We start from the raw sequence: 19,380 nt of genomic DNA, 5'->3' as shown, positions 1-19,380 counted from the left end.
GACGGAATGTGGCAATGGAACGCTGGCTGCGCGTGTCATAATAGGCTCTGAGCCTTTATATACCTGCGCACAGCAGCAGCCACCTTCAGTCTGCTGCTGGACAGCCAGCAGCAGCAGCAGCAGGAGAGGTAATTAATCAGCAACCCTCCTGCTAAGGGTAGACAGCTGCTCGTTCCACCCCCCCCCCCCGCCTTAATTGGTTCTCCTCCCTTCCAACGGTGTTGAGGCGGGTGGGAACAGCCGGGGGTTGAGGGTACTGTGCTAAAAGAGGTGGAGTTATGCAGATCTAAAACGCGTGGATTGCAGCAGCAGCAAGCCGAAAAGTGCAGGCATGTGAGGGATCTAGAGGTTGACAGCATGTCTTCTTAACGGGAGTCCAGGTGGCCATCTCCACAAATGGACTTTTCAGAATCCTTGGGTGGCACCGTAGTCGGAAACCAATTCTGGTTATCGCTTCTCGGCCTTTTGGCTAAGATCAAGTGTAGTATCTGTTCTTATCAGTTTAATATCTGATACGTCCCCTATCTGGGGACCATATATTAAATGGATTTTTAGAACAGGGAGATGGAAAAAGAGCTTGCTCTGTCCACTCCACGCATTGACCTGGTATTGCAGTATCTCCAGGACCGGTGCACCCCTTCTTTAATGCAGTTTCTAAAATCAGAAAGAATTGAATTCAATGCTTTTTGTTCATTTTGCTTGTTTGTCGGATTTTGGGATGGACTCTTTGGCTTTGCTTTTCTTCTCCTCATTGGATTTTTCATGTTAAAAGTTGCAGAAGCCAGATGACAAGCTCATTTTGGTTCAACTTCAGCAACTGTGCATTGCATTGCCATGTAATGTAATGTAATGCAATGCTATCTATCTAGCTCTCCCTCTATACTTCCTTTTGGATAAACAGACATATTAGGCAAGCATTTTGGAGCTTTCACCTAAATAACTACAGGTGGTGAGATAAGCTGCACAATATAATTGACCTTTCAGTATATTGTTGCACACACACCATCTATTTAGCAAATGCCCTTGTTATCAACAGCAGCCTTTTAAACTCACCTGAGCTAACAGGTATGTGAGCTGGTTACTCTGCTGCGCTTAAAATTTCTTTTTTGGTTTGCTACAATGCCTTTTCTGAAACGTTGTCTCCCTCTGCTGGAACACTGACTTCTTTCATTTAATGCCTGCAGACTATAAAAGAGAAACCAACCCAAAAAGTTTGGTTGATTAGTCTGTGGCATTCTTTTAAACTGTTGCTTATGGCGGTCTCTGTGAGCTTCTCAGTGACATTCAGCCATCCAGGTATCCCGCCTGCAGTAGACGGAATGTGGCAATGGAACGCTGGCTGCGCGTGTCATAATAGGCTCTGAGCCTTTATATACCTGCGCACAGCAGCAGCCACCTTCAGTCTGCTGCTGGACAGCCAGCAGCAGCAGCAGCAGGAGAGGTAATTAATCAGCAACCCTCCTGCTAAGGGTAGACAGCTGCTCGTTCCACCCCCCCCCCCCCCGCCTTAATTGGTTCTCCTCCCTTCCAACGGTGTTGAGGCGGGTGGGAACAGCCGGGGGTTGAGGGTACTGTGCTAAAAGAGGTGGAGTTATGCAGATCTAAAACGCGTGGATTGCAGCAGCAGCAAGCCGAAAAGTGCAGGCATGTGAGGGATCTAGAGGTTGACAGCATGTCTTCTTAACGGGAGTCCAGGTGGCCATCTCCACAAATGGACTTTTCAGAATCCTTGGGTGGCACCGTAGTCGGAAACCAATTCTGGTTATCGCTTCTCGGCCTTTTGGCTAAGATCAAGTGTAGTATCTGTTCTTATCAGTTTAATATCTGATACGTCCCCTATCTGGGGACCATATATTAAATGGATTTTTAGAACAGGGAGATGGAAAAAGAGCTTGCTCTGTCCACTCCACGCATTGACCTGGTATTGCAGTATCTCCAGGACCGGTGCACCCCTTCTTTAATGCAGTTTCTAAAATCAGAAAGAATTGAATTCAATGCTTTTTGTTCATTTTGCTTGTTTGTCGGATTTTGGGATGGACTCTTTGGCTTTGCTTTTCTTCTCCTCATTGGATTTTTCATGTTAAAAGTTGCAGAAGCCAGATGACAAGCTCATTTTGGTTCAACTTCAGCAACTGTGCATTGCATTGCCATGTAATGTAATGTAATGCAATGCTATCTATCTAGCTCTCCCTCTATACTTCCTTTTGGATAAACAGACATATTAGGCAAGCATTTTGGAGCTTTCACCTAAATAACTACAGGTGGTGAGATAAGCTGCACAATATAATTGACCTTTCAGTATATTGTTGCACACACACCATCTATTTAGCAAATGCCCTTGTTATCAACAGCAGCCTTTTAAACTCACCTGAGCTAACAGGTATGTGAGCTGGTTACTCTGCTGCGCTTAAAATTTCTTTTTTGGTTTGCTACAATGCCTTTTCTGAAACGTTGTCTCCCTCTGCTGGAACACTGACTTCTTTCATTTAATGCCTGCAGACTATAAAAGAGAAACCAACCCAAAAAGTTTGGTTGATTAGTCTGTGGCATTCTTTTAAACTGTTGCTTATGGCGGTCTCTGTGAGCTTCTCAGTGACATTCAGCCATCCAGGTATCCCGCCTGCAGTAGACGGAATGTGGCAATGGAACGCTGGCTGCGCGTGTCATAATAGGCTCTGAGCCTTTATATACCTGCGCACAGCAGAAGCCACCTTCAGTCTGCTGCTGGACAGCCAGCAGCAGCAGCAGCAGGAGAGGTAATTAATCAGCAACCCTCCTGCTAAGGGTAGACAGCTGCTCGTTCCACCCCCCCCCCCGCCTTAATTGGTTCTCCTCCCTTCCAACGGTGTTGAGGCGGGTGGGAACAGCCGGGGGTTGAGGGTACTGTGCTAAAAGAGGTGGAGTTATGCAGATCTAAAACGCGTGGATTGCAACCGCAGCAAGCCGAAAAGTGCAGGCATGTGAGGGATCTAGAGGTTGACAGCATGTCTTCTTAACGGGAGTCCAGGTGGCCATCTCCACAAATGGACTTTTCAGAATCCTTGGGTGGCACCGTAGTCGGAAACCAATTCTGGTTATCGCTTCTCGGCCATTTGGCTAAGATCAAGTGTAGTATCTGTTCTTATCAGTTTAATATCTGATACGTCCCCTATCTGGGGACCATATATTAAATGGATTTTTAGAACAGGGAGATGGAAAAAGAGCTTGCTCTGTCCACTCCACGCATTGACCTGGTATTGCAGTATCTCCAGGACCGGTGCACCCCTTCTATAATGCAGTTTCTAAAATCAGAAAGAATTGAATTCAATGCTTTTTGTTCATTTTGCTTGTTTGTCGGATTTTGGGATGGACTCTTTGGCTTTGCTTTTCTTCTCCTCATTGGATTTTTCATGTTAAAAGTTGCAGAAGCCAGATGACAAGCTCATTTTGGTTCAACTTCAGCAACTGTGCATTGCATTGCCATGTAATGTAATGTAATGCAATGCTATCTATCTAGCTCTCCCTCTATACTTCCTTTTGGATAAACAGACATATTAGGCAAGCATTTTGGAGCTTTCACCTAAATAACTACAGGTGGTGAGATAAGCTGCACAATATAATTGACCTTTCAGTATATTGTTGCACACACACCATCTATTTAGCAAATGCCCTTGTTATCAACAGCAGCCTTTTAAACTCACCTGAGCTAACAGGTATGTGAGCTGGTTACTCTGCTGCGCTTAAAATTTCTTTTTTGGTTTGCTACAATGCCTTTTCTGAAACGTTGTCTCCCTCTGCTGGAACACTGACTTCTTTCATTTAATGCCTGCAGACTATAAAAGAGAAACCAACCCAAAAAGTTTGGTTGATTAGTCTGTGGCATTCTTTTAAACTGTTGCTTATGGCGGTCTCTGTGAGCTTCTCAGTGACATTCAGCCATCCAGGTATCCCGCCTGCAGTAGACGGAATGTGGCAATGGAACGCTGGCTGCGCGTGTCATAATAGGCTCTGAGCCTTTATATACCTGCGCACAGCAGCAGCCACCTTCAGTCTGCTGCTGGACAGCCAGCAGCAGCAGCAGGAGAGGTAATTAATCAGCAACCCTCCTGCTAAGGGTAGACAGCTGCTCGTTCCACCCCCCCCCCGCCTTAATTGGTTCTCCTCCCTTCCAACGGTGTTGAGGCGGGTGGGAACAGCCGGGGGTTGAGGGTACTGTGCTAAAAGAGGTGGAGTTATGCAGATCTAAAACGCGTGGATTGCAGCAGCAGCAAGCCGAAAAGTGCAGGCATGTGAGGGATCTAGAGGTTGACAGCATGTCTTCTTAACGGGAGTCCAGGTGGCCATCTCCACAAATGGACTTTTCAGAATCCTTGGGTGGCACCGTAGTCGGAAACCAATTCTGGTTATCGCTTCTCGGCCTTTTGGCTAAGATCAAGTGTAGTATCTGTTCTTATCAGTTTAATATCTGATACGTCCCCTATCTGGGGACCATATATTAAATGGATTTTTAGAACAGGGAGATGGAAAAAGAGCTTGCTCTGTCCACTCCACGCATTGACCTGGTATTGCAGTATCTCCAGGACCGGTGCACCCCTTCTTTAATGCAGTTTCTAAAATCAGAAAGAATTGAATTCAATGCTTTTTGTTCATTTTGCTTGTTTGTCGGATTTTGGGATGGACTCTTTGGCTTTGCTTTTCTTCTCCTCATTGGATTTTTCATGTTAAAAGTTGCAGAAGCCAGATGACAAGCTCATTTTGGTTCAACTTCAGCAACTGTGCATTGCATTGCCATGTAATGTAATGTAATGCAATGCTATCTATCTAGCTCTCCCTCTATACTTCCTTTTGGATAAACAGACATATTAGGCAAGCATTTTGGAGCTTTCACCTAAATAACTACAGGTGGTGAGATAAGCTGCACAATATAATTGACCTTTCAGTATATTGTTGCACACACACCATCTATTTAGCAAATGCCCTTGTTATCAACAGCAGCCTTTTAAACTCACCTGAGCTAACAGGTATGTGAGCTGGTTACTCTGCTGCGCTTAAAATTTCTTTTTTGGTTTGCTACAATGCCTTTTCTGAAACGTTGTCTCCCTCTGCTGGAACACTGACTTCTTTCATTTAATGCCTGCAGACTATAAAAGAGAAACCAACCCAAAAAGTTTGGTTGATTAGTCTGTGGCATTCTTTTAAACTGTTGCTTATGGCGGTCTCTGTGAGCTTCTCAGTGACATTCAGCCATCCAGGTATCCCGCCTGCAGTAGACGGAATGTGGCAATGGAACGCTGGCTGCGCGTGTCATAATAGGCTCTGAGCCTTTATATACCTGCGCACAGCAGCAGCCACCTTCAGTCTGCTGCTGGACAGCCAGCAGCAGCAGCAGCAGGAGAGGTAATTAATCAGCAACCCTCCTGCTAAGGGTAGACAGCTGCTCGTTCCACCCCCCCCCCCGCCTTAATTGGTTCTCCTCCCTTCCAACGGTGTTGAGGCGGGTGGGAACAGCCGGGGGTTGAGGGTACTGTGCTAAAAGAGGTGGAGTTATGCAGATCTAAAACGCGTGGATTGCAGCAGCAGCAAGCCGAAAAGTGCAGGCATGTGAGGGATCTAGAGGTTGACAGCATGTCTTCTTAACGGGAGTCCAGGTGGCCATCTCCACAAATGGACTTTTCAGAATCCTTGGGTGGCACCGTAGTCGGAAACCAATTCTGGTTATCGCTTCTCGGCCTTTTGGCTAAGATCAAGTGTAGTATCTGTTCTTATCAGTTTAATATCTGATACGTCCCCTATCTGGGGACCATATATTAAATGGATTTTTAGAACAGGGAGATGGAAAAAGAGCTTGCTCTGTCCACTCCACGCATTGACCTGGTATTGCAGTATCTCCAGGACCGGTGCACCCCTTCTTTAATGCAGTTTCTAAAATCAGAAAGAATTGAATTCAATGCTTTTTGTTCATTTTGCTTGTTTGTCGGATTTTGGGATGGACTCTTTGGCTTTGCTTTTCTTCTCCTCATTGGATTTTTCATGTTAAAAGTTGCAGAAGCCAGATGACAAGCTCATTTTGGTTCAACTTCAGCAACTGTGCATTGCATTGCCATGTAATGTAATGTAATGCAATGCTATCTATCTAGCTCTCCCTCTATACTTCCTTTTGGATAAACAGACATATTAGGCAAGCATTTTGGAGCTTTCACCTAAATAACTACAGGTGGCGAGATAAGCTGCACAATATAATTGACCTTTCAGTATATTGTTGCACACACACCATCTATTTAGCAAATGCCCTTGTTATCAACAGCAGCCTTTTAAACTCACCTGAGCTAACAGGTATGTGAGCTGGTTACTCTGCTGCGCTTAAAATTTCTTTTTTGGTTTGCTACAATGCCTTTTCTGAAACGTTGTCTCCCTCTGCTGGAACACTGACTTCTTTCATTTAATGCCTGCAGACTATAAAAGAGAAACCAACCCAAAAAGTTTGGTTGATTAGTCTGTGGCATTCTTTTAAACTGTTGCTTATGGCGGTCTCTGTGAGCTTCTCAGTGACATTCAGCCATCCAGGTATCCCGCCTGCAGTAGACGGAATGTGGCAATGGAACGCTGGCTGCGCGTGTCATAATAGGCTCTGAGCCTTTATATACCTGCGCACAGCAGCAGCCACCTTCAGTCTGCTGCTGGACAGCCAGCAGCAGCAGCAGCAGGAGAGGTAATTAATCAGCAACCCTCCTGCTAAGGGTAGACAGCTGCTCGTTCCACCCCCCCCCCCGCCTTAATTGGTTCTCCTCCCTTCCAACGGTGTTGAGGCGGGTGGGAACAGCCGGGGGTTGAGGGTACTGTGCTAAAAGAGGTGGAGTTATGCAGATCTAAAACGCGTGGATTGCAGCAGCAGCAAGCCGAAAAGTGCAGGCATGTGAGGGATCTAGAGGTTGACAGCATGTCTTCTTAACGGGAGTCCAGGTGGCCATCTCCACAAATGGACTTTTCAGAATCCTTGGGTGGCACCGTAGTCGGAAACCAATTCTGGTTATCGCTTCTCGGCCTTTTGGCTAAGATCAAGTGTAGTATCTGTTCTTATCAGTTTAATATCTGATACGTCCCCTATCTGGGGACCATATATTAAATGGATTTTTAGAACAGGGAGATGGAAAAAGAGCTTGCTCTGTCCACTCCACGCATTGACCTGGTATTGCAGTATCTCCAGGACCGGTGCACCCCTTCTTTAATGCAGTTTCTAAAATCAGAAAGAATTGAATTCAATGCTTTTTGTTCATTTTGCTTGTTTGTCGGATTTTGGGATGGACTCTTTGGCTTTGCTTTTCTTCTCCTCATTGGATTTTTCATGTTAAAAGTTGCAGAAGCCAGATGACAAGCTCATTTTGGTTCAACTTCAGCAACTGTGCATTGCATTGCCATGTAATGTAATGTAATGCAATGCTATCTATCTAGCTCTCCCTCTATACTTCCTTTTGGATAAACAGACATATTAGGCAAGCATTTTGGAGCTTTCACCTAAATAACTACAGGTGGTGAGATAAGCTGCACAATATAATTGACCTTTCAGTATATTGTTGCACACACACCATCTATTTAGCAAATGCCCTTGTTATCAACAGCAGCCTTTTAAACTCACCTGAGCTAACAGGTATGTGAGCTGGTTACTCTGCTGCGCTTAAAATTTCTTTTTTGGTTTGCTACAATGCCTTTTCTGAAACGTTGTCTCCCTCTGCTGGAACACTGACTTCTTTCATTTAATGCCTGCAGACTATAAAAGAGAAACCAACCCAAAAAGTTTGGTTGATTAGTCTGTGGCATTCTTTTAAACTGTTGCTTATGGCGGTCTCTGTGAGCTTCTCAGTGACATTCAGCCATCCAGGTATCCCGCCTGCAGTAGACGGAATGTGGCAATGGAACGCTGGCTGCGCGTGTCATAATAGGCTCTGAGCCTTTATATACCTGCGCACAGCAGAAGCCACCTTCAGTCTGCTGCTGGACAGCCAGCAGCAGCAGCAGCAGGAGAGGTAATTAATCAGCAACCCTCCTGCTAAGGGTAGACAGCTGCTCGTTCCACCCCCCCACCCCGCCTTAATTGGTTCTCCTCCCTTCCAACGGTGTTGAGGCGGGTGGGAACAGCCGGGGGTTGAGGGTACTGTGCTAAAAGAGGTGGAGTTATGCAGATCTAAAACGCGTGGATTGCACCAGCAGCAAGCCGAAAAGTGCAGGCATGTGAGGGATCTAGAGGTTGACAGCATGTCTTCTTAACGGGAGTCCAGGTGGCCATCTCCACAAATGGACTTTTCAGAATCCTTGGGTGGCACCGTAGTCGGAAACCAATTCTGGTTATCGCTTCTCGGCCTTTTGGCTAAGATCAAGTGTAGTATCTGTTCTTATCAGTTTAATATCTGATACGTCCCCTATCTGGGGACCATATATTAAATGGATTTTTAGAACAGGGAGATGGAAAAAGAGCTTGCTCTGTCCACTCCACGCATTGACCTGGTATTGCAGTATCTCCAGGACCGGTGCACCCCTTCTATAATGCAGTTTCTAAAATCAGAAAGAATTGAATTCAATGCTTTTTGTTCATTTTGCTTGTTTGTCGGATTTTGGGATGGACTCTTTGGCTTTGCTTTTCTTCTCCTCATTGGATTTTTCATGTTAAAAGTTGCAGAAGCCAGATGACAAGCTCATTTTGGTTCAACTTCAGCAACTGTGCATTGCATTGCCATGTAATGTAATGTAATGCAATGCTATCTATCTAGCTCTCCCTCTATACTTCCTTTTGGATAAACAGACATATTAGGCAAGCATTTTGGAGCTTTCACCTAAATAACTACAGGTGGTGAGATAAGCTGCACAATATAATTGACCTTTCAGTATATTGTTGCACACACACCATCTATTTAGCAAATGCCCTTGTTATCAACAGCAGCCTTTTAAACTCACCTGAGCTAACAGGTATGTGAGCTGGTTACTCTGCTGCGCTTAAAATTTCTTTTTTGGTTTGCTACAATGCCTTTTCTGAAACGTTGTCTCCCTCTGCTGGAACACTGACTTCTTTCATTTAATGCCTGCAGACTATAAAAGAGAAACCAACCCAAAAAGTTTGGTTGATTAGTCTGTGGCATTCTTTTAAACTGTTGCTTATGGCGGTCTCTGTGAGCTTCTCAGTGACATTCAGCCATCCAGGTATCCCGCCTGCAGTAGACGGAATGTGGCAATGGAACGCTGGCTGCGCGTGTCATAATAGGCTCTGAGCCTTTATATACCTGCGCACAGCAGCAGCCACCTTCAGTCTGCTGCTGGACAGCCAGCAGCAGCAGCAGCAGGAGAGGTAATTAATCAGCAACCCTCCTGCTAAGGGTAGACAGCTGCTCGTTCTACCCCCCCCCCGCCTTAATTGGTTCTCCTCCCTTCCAACGGTGTTGAGGCGGGTGGGAACAGCCGGGGGTTGAGGGTACTGTGCTAAAAGAGGTGGAGTTATGCAGATCTAAAACGCGTGGATTGCAGCAGCAGCAAGCCGAAAAGTGCAGGCATGTGAGGGATCTAGAGGTTGACAGCATGTCTTCTTAACGGGAGTCCAGGTGGCCATCTCCACAAATGGACTTTTCAGAATCCTTGGGTGGCACCGTAGTCGGAAACCAATTCTGGTTATCGCTTCTCGGCCTTTTGGCTAAGATCAAGTGTAGTATCTGTTCTTATCAGTTTAATATCTGATACGTCCCCTATCTGGGGACCATATATTAAATGGATTTTTAGAACAGGGAGATGGAAAAAGAGCTTGCTCTGTCCACTCCACGCATTGACCTGGTATTGCAGTATCTCCAGGACCGGTGCACCCCTTCTTTAATGCAGTTTCTAAAATCAGAAAGAATTGAATTCAATGCTTTTTGTTCATTTTGCTTGTTTGTCGGATTTTGGGATGGACTCTTTGGCTTTGCTTTTCTTCTCCTCATTGGATTTTTCATGTTAAAAGTTGCAGAAGCCAGATGAAAAGCTCATTTTGGTTCAACTTCAGCAACTGTGCATTGCATTGCCATGTAATGTAATGTAATGCAATGCTATCTATCTAGCTCTCCCTCTATACTTCCTTTTGGATAAACAGACATATTAGGCAAGCATTTTGGAGCTTTCACCTAAATAACTACAGGTGGTGAGATAAGCTGCACAATATAATTGACCTTTCAGTATATTGTTGCACACACACCATCTATTTAGCAAATGCCCTTGTTATCAACAGCAGCCTTTTAAACTCACCTGAGCTAACAGGTATGTGAGCTGGTTACTCTGCTGCGCTTAAAATTTCTTTTTTGGTTTGCTACAATTCCTTTTCTGAAACGTTGTCTCCCTCTGCTGGAACACTGACTTCTTTCATTTAATGCCTGCAGACTATAAAAGAGAAACCAACCCAAAAAGTTTGGTTGATTAGTCTGTGGCATTCTTTTAAACTGTTGCTTATGGCGGTCTCTGTGAGCTTCTCAGTGACATTCAGCCATCCAGGTATCCCGCCTGCAGTAGACGGAATGTGGCAATGGAACGCTGGCTGCGCGTGTCATAATAGGCTCTGAGCCTTTATATACCTGCGCACAGCAGCAGCCACCTTCAGTCTGCTGCTGGACAGCCAGCAGCAGCAGCAGCAGGAGAGGTAATTAATCAGCAACCCTCCTGCTAAGGGTAGACAGCTGCTCGTTCCACCCCCCCCCCCCGCCTTAATTGGTTCTCCTCCCTTCCAACGGTGTTGAGGCGGGTGGGAACAGCCGGGGGTTGAGGGTACTGTGCTAAAAGAGGTGGAGTTATGCAGATCTAAAACGCGTGGATTGCAGCAGCAGCAAGCCGAAAAGTGCAGGCATGTGAGGGATCTAGAGGTTGACAGCATGTCTTCTTAACGGGAGTCCAGGTGGCCATCTCCACAAATGGACTTTTCAGAATCCTTGGGTGGCACCGTAGTCGGAAACCAATTCTGGTTATCGCTTCTCGGCCTTTTGGCTAAGATCAAGTGTAGTATCTGTTCTTATCAGTTTAATATCTGATACGTCCCCTATCTGGGGACCATATATTAAATGGATTTTTAGAACAGGGAGATGGAAAAAGAGCTTGCTCTGTCCACTCCACGCATTGACCTGGTATTGCAGTATCTCTAGGACCGGTGCACCCCTTCTTTAATGCAGTTTCTAAAATCAGAAAGAATTGAATTCAATGCTTTTTGTTCATTTTGCTTGTTTGTCGGATTTTGGGATGGACTCTTTGGCTTTGCTTTTCTTCTCCTCATTGGATTTTTCATGTTAAAAGTTGCAGAAGCCAGATGACAAGCTCATTTTGGTTCAACTTCAGCAACTGTGCATTGCATTGCCATGTAATGTAATGTAATGCAATGCTATCTATCTAGCTCTCCCTCTATACTTCCTTTTGGATAAACAGACATATTACGCAAGCATTTTGGAGCTTTCACCTATATAACTACAGGTGGTGAGATAAGCTGCACAATATAATTGACCTTTCAGTATATTGTTGCACACACACCATCTATTTAGCAAATGCCCTTGTTATCAACAGCAGCCTTTTAAACTCACCTGAGCTAACAGGTATGTGAGCTGGTTACTCTGCTGCGCTTAAAATTTCTTTTTTGGTTTGCTACAATGCCTTTTCTGAAACGTTGTCTCCCTCTGCTGGAACACTGACTTCTTTCATTTAATGCCTGCAGACTATAAAAGAGAAACCAACCCAAAAAGTTTGGTTGATTAGTCTGTGGCATTCTTTTAAACTGTTGCTTATGGCGGTCTCTGTGAGCTTCTCAGTGACATTCAGCCATCCAGGTATCCCGCCTGCAGTAGACGGAATGTGGCAATGGAACGCTGGCTGCGCGTGTCATAATAGGCTCTGAGCCTTTATATACCTGCGCACAGCAGCAGCCACCTTCAGTCTGCTGCTGGACAGCCAGCAGCAGCAGCAGCAGGAGAGGTAATTAATCAGCAACCCTCCTGCTAAGGGTAGACAGCTGCTCGTTCCACCCCCCCCCCGCCTTAATTGGTTCTCCTCCCTTCCAACGGTGTTGAGGCGGGTGGGAACAGCCGGGGGTTGAGGGTACTGTGCTAAAAGAGGTGGAGTTATGCAGATCTAAAACGCGTGGATTGCAGCAGCAGCAAGCCGAAAAGTGCAGGCATGTGAGGGATCTAGAGGTTGACAGCATGTCTTCTTAACGGGAGTCCAGGTGGCCATCTCCACAAATGGACTTTTCAGAATCCTTGGGTGGCACCGTAGTCGGAAACCAATTCTGGTTATCGCTTCTCGGCCTTTTGGCTAAGATCAAGTGTAGTATCTGTTCTTATCAGTTTAATATCTGATACGTCCCCTATCTGGGGACCATATATTAAATGGATTTTTAGAACAGGGAGATGGAAAAAGAGCTTGCTCTGTCCACTCCACGCATTGACCTGGTATTGCAGTATCTCCAGGACCGGTGCACCCCTTCTTTAATGCAGTTTCTAAAATCAGAAAGAATTGAATTCAATGCTTTTTGTTCATTTTGCTTGTTTGTCGGATTTTGGGATGGACTCTTTGGCTTTGCTTTTCTTCTCCTCATTGGATTTTTCATGTTAAAAGTTGCAGAAGCCAGATGACAAGCTCATTTTGGTTCAACTTCAGCAACTGTGCATTGCATTGCCATGTAATGTAATGTAATGCAATGCTATCTATCTAGCTCTCCCTCTATACTTCCTTTTGGATAAACAGACATATTAGGCAAGCATTTTGGAGCTTTCACCTAAATAACTACAGGTGGTGAGATAAGCTGCACAATATAATTGACCTTTCAGTATATTGTTGCACACACACCATCTATTTAGCAAATGCCCTTGTTATCAACAGCAGCCTTTTAAACTCACCTGAGCTAACAGGTATGTGAGCTGGTTACTCTGCTGCGCTTAAAATTTCTTTTTTGGTTTGCTACAATGCCTTTTCTGAAACGTTGTCTCCCTCTGCTGGAACACTGACTTCTTTCATTTAATGCCTGCAGACTATAAAAGAGAAACCAACCCAAAAAGTTTGGTTGATTAGTCTGTGGCATTCTTTTAAACTGTTGCTTATGGCGGTCTCTGTGAGCTTCTCAGTGACATTCAGCCATCCAGGTATCCCGCCTGCAGTAGACGGAATGTGGCAATGGAACGCTGGCTGCGCGTGTCATAATAGGCTCTGAGCCTTTATATACCTGCGCACAGCAGCAGCCACCTTCAGTCTGCTGCTGGACAGCCAGCAGCAGCAGCAGCAGGAGAGGTAATTAATCAGCAACCCTCCTGCTAAGGGTAGACAGCTGCTCGTTCCACCCCCCCCCCCGCCTTAATTGGTTCTCCTCCCTTCCAACGGTGTTGAGGCGGGTGGGAACAGCCGGGGGTTGAGGGTACTGTGCTAAAAGAGGTGGAGTTATGCAGATCTAAAACGCGTGGATTGCAGCAGCAGCAAGCCGAAAAGTGCAGGCATGTGAGGGATCTAGAGGTTGACAGCATGTCTTCTTAACGGGAGTCCAGGTGGCCATCTCCACAAATGGACTTTTCAGAATCCTTGGGTGGCACCGTAGTCGGAAACCAATTCTGGTTATCGCTTCTCGGCCTTTTGGCTAAGATCAAGTGTAGTATCTGTTCTTATCAGTTTAATATCTGATACGTCCCCTATCTGGGGACCATATATTAAATGGATTTTTAGAACAGGGAGATGGAAAAAGAGCTTGCTCTGTCCACTCCACGCATTGACCTGGTATTGCAGTATCTCCAGGAAAGGTGCAGCCCTTCTTTAATGCAGTTTCTAAAATCAGAAAGAATTGAATTCAATGCTTTTTGTTCATTTTGCTTGTTTGTCGGATTTTGGGATGGACTCTTTGGCTTTGCTTTTCTTCTCCTCATTGGATTTTTCATGTTAAAAGTTGCAGAAGCCAGATGACAAGCTCATTTTGGTTCAACTTCAGCAACTGTGCATTGCATTGCCATGTAATGTAATGTAATGCAATGCTATCTATCTAGCTCTCCCTCTATACTTCCTTTTGGATAAACAGACATATTAGGCAAGCATTTTGGAGCTTTCACCTAAATAACTACAGGTGGTGAGATAAGCTGCACAATATAATTGACCTTTCAGTATATTGTTGCACACACACCATCTATTTAGCAAATGCCCTTGTTATCAACAGCAGCCTTTTAAACTCACCTGAGCTAACAGGTATGTGAGCTGGTTACTCTGCTGCGCTTAAAATTTCTTTTTTGGTTTGCTACAATGCCTTTTCTGAAACGTTGTCTCCCTCTGCTGGAACACTGACTTCTTTCATTTAATGCCTGCAGACTATAAAAGAGAAACCAACCCAAAAAGTTTGGTTGATTAGTCTGTGGCATTCTTTTAAACTGTTGCTTATGGCGGTCTCTGTGAGCTTCTCAGTGACATTCAGCCATCCAGGTATCCCGCCTGCAGTAGACGGAATGTGGCAATGGAACGCTGGCTGCGCGTGTCATAATAGGCTCTGAGCCTTTATATACCTGCGCACAGCAGCAGCCACCTTCAGTCTGCTGCTGGACAGCCAGCAGCAGCAGCAGCAGGAGAGGTAATTAATCAGCAACCCTCCTGCTAAGGGTAGACAGCTGCTCGTTCCACCCCCCCCCCGCCTTAATTGGTTCTCCTCCCTTCCAACGGTGTTGAGGCGGGTGGGAACAGCCGGGGGTTGAGGGTACTGTGCTAAAAGAGGTGGAGTTATGCAGATCTAAAACGCGTGGATTGCAGCAGCAGCAAGCCGAAAAGTGCAGGCATGTGAGGGATCTAGAGGTTGACAGCATGTCTTCTTAACGGGAGTCCAGGTGGCCATCTCCACAAATGGACTTTTCAGAATCCTTGGGTGGCACCGTAGTCGGAAACCAATTCTGGTTATCGCTTCTCGGCCTTTTGGCTAAGATCAAGTGTAGTATCTGTTCTTATCAGTTTAATATCTGATACGTCCCCTATCTGGGGACCATATATTAAATGGATTTTTAGAACAGGGAGATGGAAAAAGAGCTTGCTCTGTCCACTCCACGCATTGACCTGGTATTGCAGTATCTCCAGGACCGGTGCACCCCTTCTTTAATGCAGTTTCTAAAATCAGAAAGAATTGAATTCAATGCTTTTTGTTCATTTTGCTTGTTTGTCGGATTTTGGGATGGACTCTTTGGCTTTGCTTTTCTTCTCCTCATTGGATTTTTCATGTTAAAAGTTGCAGAAGCCAGATGACAAGCTCATTTTGGTTCAACTTCAGCAACTGTGCATTGCATTGCCATGTAATGTAATGTAATGCAATGCTATCTATCTAGCTCTCCCTCTATACTTCCTTTTGGATAAACAGACATATTAGGCAAGCATTTTGGAGCTTTCACCTAAATAACTACAGGTGGTGAGATAAGCTGCACAATATAATTGACCTTTCAGTATATTGTTGCACACACACCATCTATTTAGCAAATGCCCTTGTTATCAACAGCAGCCTTTTAAACTCACCTGAGCTAACAGGTATGTGAGCTGGTTACTCTGCTGCGCTTAAAATTTCTTTTTTGGTTTGCTACAATGCCTTTTCTGAAACGTTGTCTCCCTCTGCTGGAACACTGACTTCTTTCATTTAATGCCTGCAGACTATAAAAGAGAAACCAACCCAAAAAGTTTGGTTGATTAGTCTGTGGCATTCTTTTAAACTGTTGCTTATGGCGGTCTCTGTGAGCTTCTCAGTGACATTCAGCCATCCAGGTATCCCGCCTGCAGTAGACGGAATGTGGCAATGGAACGCTGGCTGCGCGTGTCATAATAGGCTCTGAGCCTTTATATACCTGCGCACAGCAGCAGCCACCTTCAGTCTGCTGCTGGACAGCCAGCAGCAGCAGCAGCAGGAGAGGTAATTAATCAGCAACCCTCCTGCTAAGGGTAGACAGCTGCTCGTTCCACCCCCCCCCCCGCCTTAATTGGTTCTCCTCCCTTCCAACGGTGTTGAGGCGGGTGGGAACAGCCGGGGGTTGAGGGTACTGTGCTAAAAGAGGTGGAGTTATGCAGATCTAAAACGCGTGGATTGCAGCAGCAGCAAGCCGAAAAGTGCAGGCATGTGAGGGATCTAGAGGTTGACAGCATGTCTTCTTAACGGGAGTCCAGGTGGCCATCTCCACAAATGGACTTTTCAGAATCCTTGGGTGGCACCGTAGTCGGAAACCAATTCTGGTTATCGCTTCTCGGCCTTTTGGCTAAGATCAAGTGTAGTATCTGTTCTTATCAGTTTAATATCTGATACGTCCCCTATCTGGGGACCATATATTAAATGGATTTTTAGAACAGGGAGATGGAAAAAGAGCTTGCTCTGTCCACTCCACGCATTGACCTGGTATTGCAGTATCTCCAGGACCGGTGCACCCCTTCTTTAATGCAGTTTCTAAAATCAGAAAGAATTGAATTCAATGCTTTTTGTTCATTTTGCTTGTTTGTCGGATTTTGGGATGGACTCTTTGGCTTTGCTTTTCTTCTCCTCATTGGATTTTTCATGTTAAAAGTTGCAGAAGCCAGATGACAAGCTCATTTTGGTTCAACTTCAGCAACTGTGCATTGCATTGCCATGTAATGTAATGTAATGCAATGCTATCTATCTAGCTCTCCCTCTATACTTCCTTTTGGATAAACAGACATATTAGGCAAGCATTTTGGAGCTTTCACCTAAATAACTACAGGTGGTGAGATAAGCTGCACAATATAATTGACCTTTCAGTATATTGTTGCACACACACCATCTATTTAGCAAATGCCCTTGTTATCAACAGCAGCCTTTTAAACTCACCTGAGCTAACAGGTATGTGAGCTGGTTACTCTGCTGCACTTAAAATTTCTTTTTTGGTTTGCTACAATGCCTTTTCTGAAACGTTGTCTCCCTCTGCTGGAACACTGACTTCTTTCATTTAATGCCTGCAGACTATAAAAGAGAAACCAACCCAAAAAGTTTGGTTGATTAGTCTGTGGCATTCTTTTAAACTGTTGCTTATGGCGGTCTCTGTGAGCTTCTCAGTGACATTCAGCCATCCAGGTATCCCGCCTGCAGTAGACGGAATGTGGCAATGGAACGCTGGCTGCGCGTGTCATAATAGGCTCTGAGCCTTTATATACCTGCGCACAGCAGCAGCCACCTTCAGTCTGCTGCTGGACAGCCAGCAGCAGCAGCAGCAGGAGAGGTAATTAATCAGCAACCCTCCTGCTAAGGGTAGACAGCTGCTCGTTCCACCCCCCCCCCCGCCTTAATTGGTTCTACTCCCTTCCAACGGTGTTGAGGCGGGTGGGAACAGCCGGGGGTTGAGGGTACTGTGCTAAAAGAGGTGGAGATATGCAGATCTAAAACGCGTGGATTGCAGCAGCAGCAAGCCGAAAAGTGCAGGCATGTGAGGGATCTAGAGGTTGACAGCATGTCTTCTTAACGGGAGTCCAGGTGGCCATCTCCACAAATGGACTTTTCAGAATCCTTGGGTGGCACCGTAGTCGGAAACCAATTCTGGTTATCGCTTCTCGGCCTTTTGGCTAAGATCAAGTGTAGTATCTGTTCTTATCAGTTTAATATCTGATACGTCCCCTATCTGGGGACCATATATTAAATGGATTTTTAGAACAGGGAGATGGAAAAAGAGCTTGCTCTGTCCACTCCACGCATTGACCTGGTATTGCAGTATCTCCAGGACCGGTGCACCCCTTCTTTAATGCAGTTTCTAAAATCAGAAAGAATTGAATTCAATGCTTTTTGTTCATTTTGCTTGTTTGTCGGATTTTGGGATGGACTCTTTGGCTTTGCTTTTCTTCTCCTCATTGGATTTTTCATGTTAAAAGTTGCAGAAGCCAGATGACAAGCTCATTTTGGTTCAACTTCAGCAACTGTGCATTGCATTGCCATGTAATGTAATGTAATGCAATGCTATCTATCTAGCTCTCCCTCTATACTTCCTTTTGGATAAACAGACATATTAGGCAAGCATTTTGGAGCTTTCACCTAAATAACTACAGGTGGTGAGATAAGCTGCACAATATAATTGACCTTTCAGTATATTGTTGCACACACACCATCTATTTAGCAAATGCCCTTGTTATCAACAGCAGCCTTTTAAACTCACCTGAGCTAACAGGTATGTGAGCTGGTTACTCTGCTGCGCTTAAAATTTCTTTTTTGGTTTGCTACAATGCCTTTTCTGAAACGTTGTCTCCCTCTGCTGGAACACTGACTTCTTTCATTTAATGCCTGCAGACTATAAAAGAGAAACCAACCCAAAAAGTTTGGTTGATTAGTCTGTGGCATTCTTTTAAACTGTTGCTTATGGCGGTCTCTGTGAGCTTCTCAGTGACATTCAGCCATCCAGGTATCCCGCCTGCAGTAGACGGAATGTGGCAATGGAACGCTGGCTGCGCGTGTCATAATAGGCTCTGAGCCTTTATATACCTGCGCACAGCAGCAGCCACCTTCAGTCTGCTGCTGGACAGCCAGCAGCAGCAGCAGCAGGAGAGGTAATTAATCAGCAACCCTCCTGCTAAGGGTAGACAGCTGCTCGTTCCACCCCTCCCCCCGCCTTAATTGGTTCTACTCCCTTCCAACGGTGTTGAGGCGGGTGGGAACAGCCGGGGGTTGAGGGTACTGTGCTAAAAGAGGTGGAGTTATGCAGATCTAAAACGCGTGGATTGCAGCAGCAGCAAGCCGAAAAGTGCAGGCATGTGAGGGATCTAGAGGTTGACAGCATGTCTTCTTAACGGGAGTCCAGGTGGCCATCTCCACAAATGGACTTTTCAGAATCCTTGGGTGGCACCGTAGTCGGAAACCAATTCTGGTTATCGCTTCTCGGCCTTTTGGCTAAGATCAAGTGTAGTATCTGTTCTTATCAGTTTAATATCTGATACGTCCCCTATCTGGGGACCATATATTAAATGGATTTTTAGAACAGGGAGATGGAAAAAGAGCTTGCTCTGTCCACTCCACGCATTGACCTGGTATTGCAGTATCTCCAGGACCGGTGCACCCCTTCTTTAATGCAGTTTCTAAAATCAGAAAGAATTGAATTCAATGCTTTTTGTTCATTTTGCTTGTTTGTCGGATTTTGGGATGGACTCTTTGGCTTTGCTTTTCTTCTCCTCATTGGATTTTTCATGTTAAAAGTTGCAGAAGCCAGATGACAAGCTCATTTTGGTTCAACTTCAGCAACTGTGCATTGCATTGCCATGTAATGTAATGTAATGCAATGCTATCTATCTAGCTCTCCCTCTATACTTCCTTTTGGATAAACAGACATATTAGGCAAGCATTTTGGAGCTTTCACCTAAATAACTACAGGTGGTGAGATAAGCTGCACAATATAATTGACCTTTCAGTATATTGTTGCACACACACCATCTATTTAG

The 19,380-nt window shown here is 45.2% G+C and overlaps 15 non-coding genes across 15 annotated transcripts; all 15 read left to right on the top strand.

Moving 5' to 3' along the window:
• The first annotated feature begins 449 nt into the window (after positions 1–449).
• Positions 450–640, top strand: LOC141190200 (U2 spliceosomal RNA). Its single transcript, XR_012264231.1, has one exon. It is a non-coding gene; the product is annotated as a U2 spliceosomal RNA (small nuclear RNA).
• A 1,124-nt stretch (positions 641–1,764) lies between these two features.
• Positions 1,765–1,955, top strand: LOC141190199 (U2 spliceosomal RNA). Its single transcript, XR_012264230.1, has one exon. It is a non-coding gene; the product is annotated as a U2 spliceosomal RNA (small nuclear RNA).
• Positions 1,956–3,076: 1,121 nt separating this feature from the next.
• On the top strand, positions 3,077–3,267 carry LOC141184348 (U2 spliceosomal RNA). The gene has a single exon (XR_012259112.1). It is a non-coding gene; the product is annotated as a U2 spliceosomal RNA (small nuclear RNA).
• A 1,117-nt stretch (positions 3,268–4,384) lies between these two features.
• LOC141190198 (U2 spliceosomal RNA) lies at positions 4,385–4,575 on the top strand. Its single transcript, XR_012264229.1, has one exon. It is a non-coding gene; the product is annotated as a U2 spliceosomal RNA (small nuclear RNA).
• A 1,121-nt stretch (positions 4,576–5,696) lies between these two features.
• LOC141190197 (U2 spliceosomal RNA) lies at positions 5,697–5,887 on the top strand. Its single transcript, XR_012264228.1, has one exon. It is a non-coding gene; the product is annotated as a U2 spliceosomal RNA (small nuclear RNA).
• A 1,121-nt stretch (positions 5,888–7,008) lies between these two features.
• LOC141190196 (U2 spliceosomal RNA) lies at positions 7,009–7,199 on the top strand. Its single transcript, XR_012264227.1, has one exon. It is a non-coding gene; the product is annotated as a U2 spliceosomal RNA (small nuclear RNA).
• A 1,122-nt stretch (positions 7,200–8,321) lies between these two features.
• Positions 8,322–8,512, top strand: LOC141190195 (U2 spliceosomal RNA). The gene has a single exon (XR_012264226.1). It is a non-coding gene; the product is annotated as a U2 spliceosomal RNA (small nuclear RNA).
• A 1,120-nt stretch (positions 8,513–9,632) lies between these two features.
• LOC141190194 (U2 spliceosomal RNA) lies at positions 9,633–9,823 on the top strand. Its single transcript, XR_012264225.1, has one exon. It is a non-coding gene; the product is annotated as a U2 spliceosomal RNA (small nuclear RNA).
• A 1,122-nt stretch (positions 9,824–10,945) lies between these two features.
• On the top strand, positions 10,946–11,136 carry LOC141184579 (U2 spliceosomal RNA). The gene has a single exon (XR_012259321.1). It is a non-coding gene; the product is annotated as a U2 spliceosomal RNA (small nuclear RNA).
• A 1,120-nt stretch (positions 11,137–12,256) lies between these two features.
• On the top strand, positions 12,257–12,447 carry LOC141190193 (U2 spliceosomal RNA). Its single transcript, XR_012264224.1, has one exon. It is a non-coding gene; the product is annotated as a U2 spliceosomal RNA (small nuclear RNA).
• A 1,121-nt stretch (positions 12,448–13,568) lies between these two features.
• LOC141185003 (U2 spliceosomal RNA) lies at positions 13,569–13,759 on the top strand. Its single transcript, XR_012259705.1, has one exon. It is a non-coding gene; the product is annotated as a U2 spliceosomal RNA (small nuclear RNA).
• A 1,120-nt stretch (positions 13,760–14,879) lies between these two features.
• On the top strand, positions 14,880–15,070 carry LOC141190191 (U2 spliceosomal RNA). Its single transcript, XR_012264222.1, has one exon. It is a non-coding gene; the product is annotated as a U2 spliceosomal RNA (small nuclear RNA).
• A 1,121-nt stretch (positions 15,071–16,191) lies between these two features.
• Positions 16,192–16,382, top strand: LOC141190190 (U2 spliceosomal RNA). The gene has a single exon (XR_012264221.1). It is a non-coding gene; the product is annotated as a U2 spliceosomal RNA (small nuclear RNA).
• Positions 16,383–17,503: 1,121 nt separating this feature from the next.
• On the top strand, positions 17,504–17,694 carry LOC141190189 (U2 spliceosomal RNA). The gene has a single exon (XR_012264220.1). It is a non-coding gene; the product is annotated as a U2 spliceosomal RNA (small nuclear RNA).
• Positions 17,695–18,815: 1,121 nt separating this feature from the next.
• Positions 18,816–19,006, top strand: LOC141190188 (U2 spliceosomal RNA). Its single transcript, XR_012264219.1, has one exon. It is a non-coding gene; the product is annotated as a U2 spliceosomal RNA (small nuclear RNA).
• The last annotated feature ends 374 nt before the right edge of the window (positions 19,007–19,380 follow it).

The sequence above is a fragment of the Phyllobates terribilis genome, unplaced genomic scaffold (genome assembly GCF_046119375.1).
Source record: "Phyllobates terribilis strain yellow unplaced genomic scaffold, ASM4611937v1 Scaffold_40__1_contigs__length_11209783, whole genome shotgun sequence".
Taxonomy (NCBI): Eukaryota; Metazoa; Chordata; class Amphibia; order Anura; family Dendrobatidae; genus Phyllobates; species Phyllobates terribilis.
Note: the sequence above shows the minus strand (reverse complement) of the source record. Positions and strands in the feature narration are given on the sequence as shown.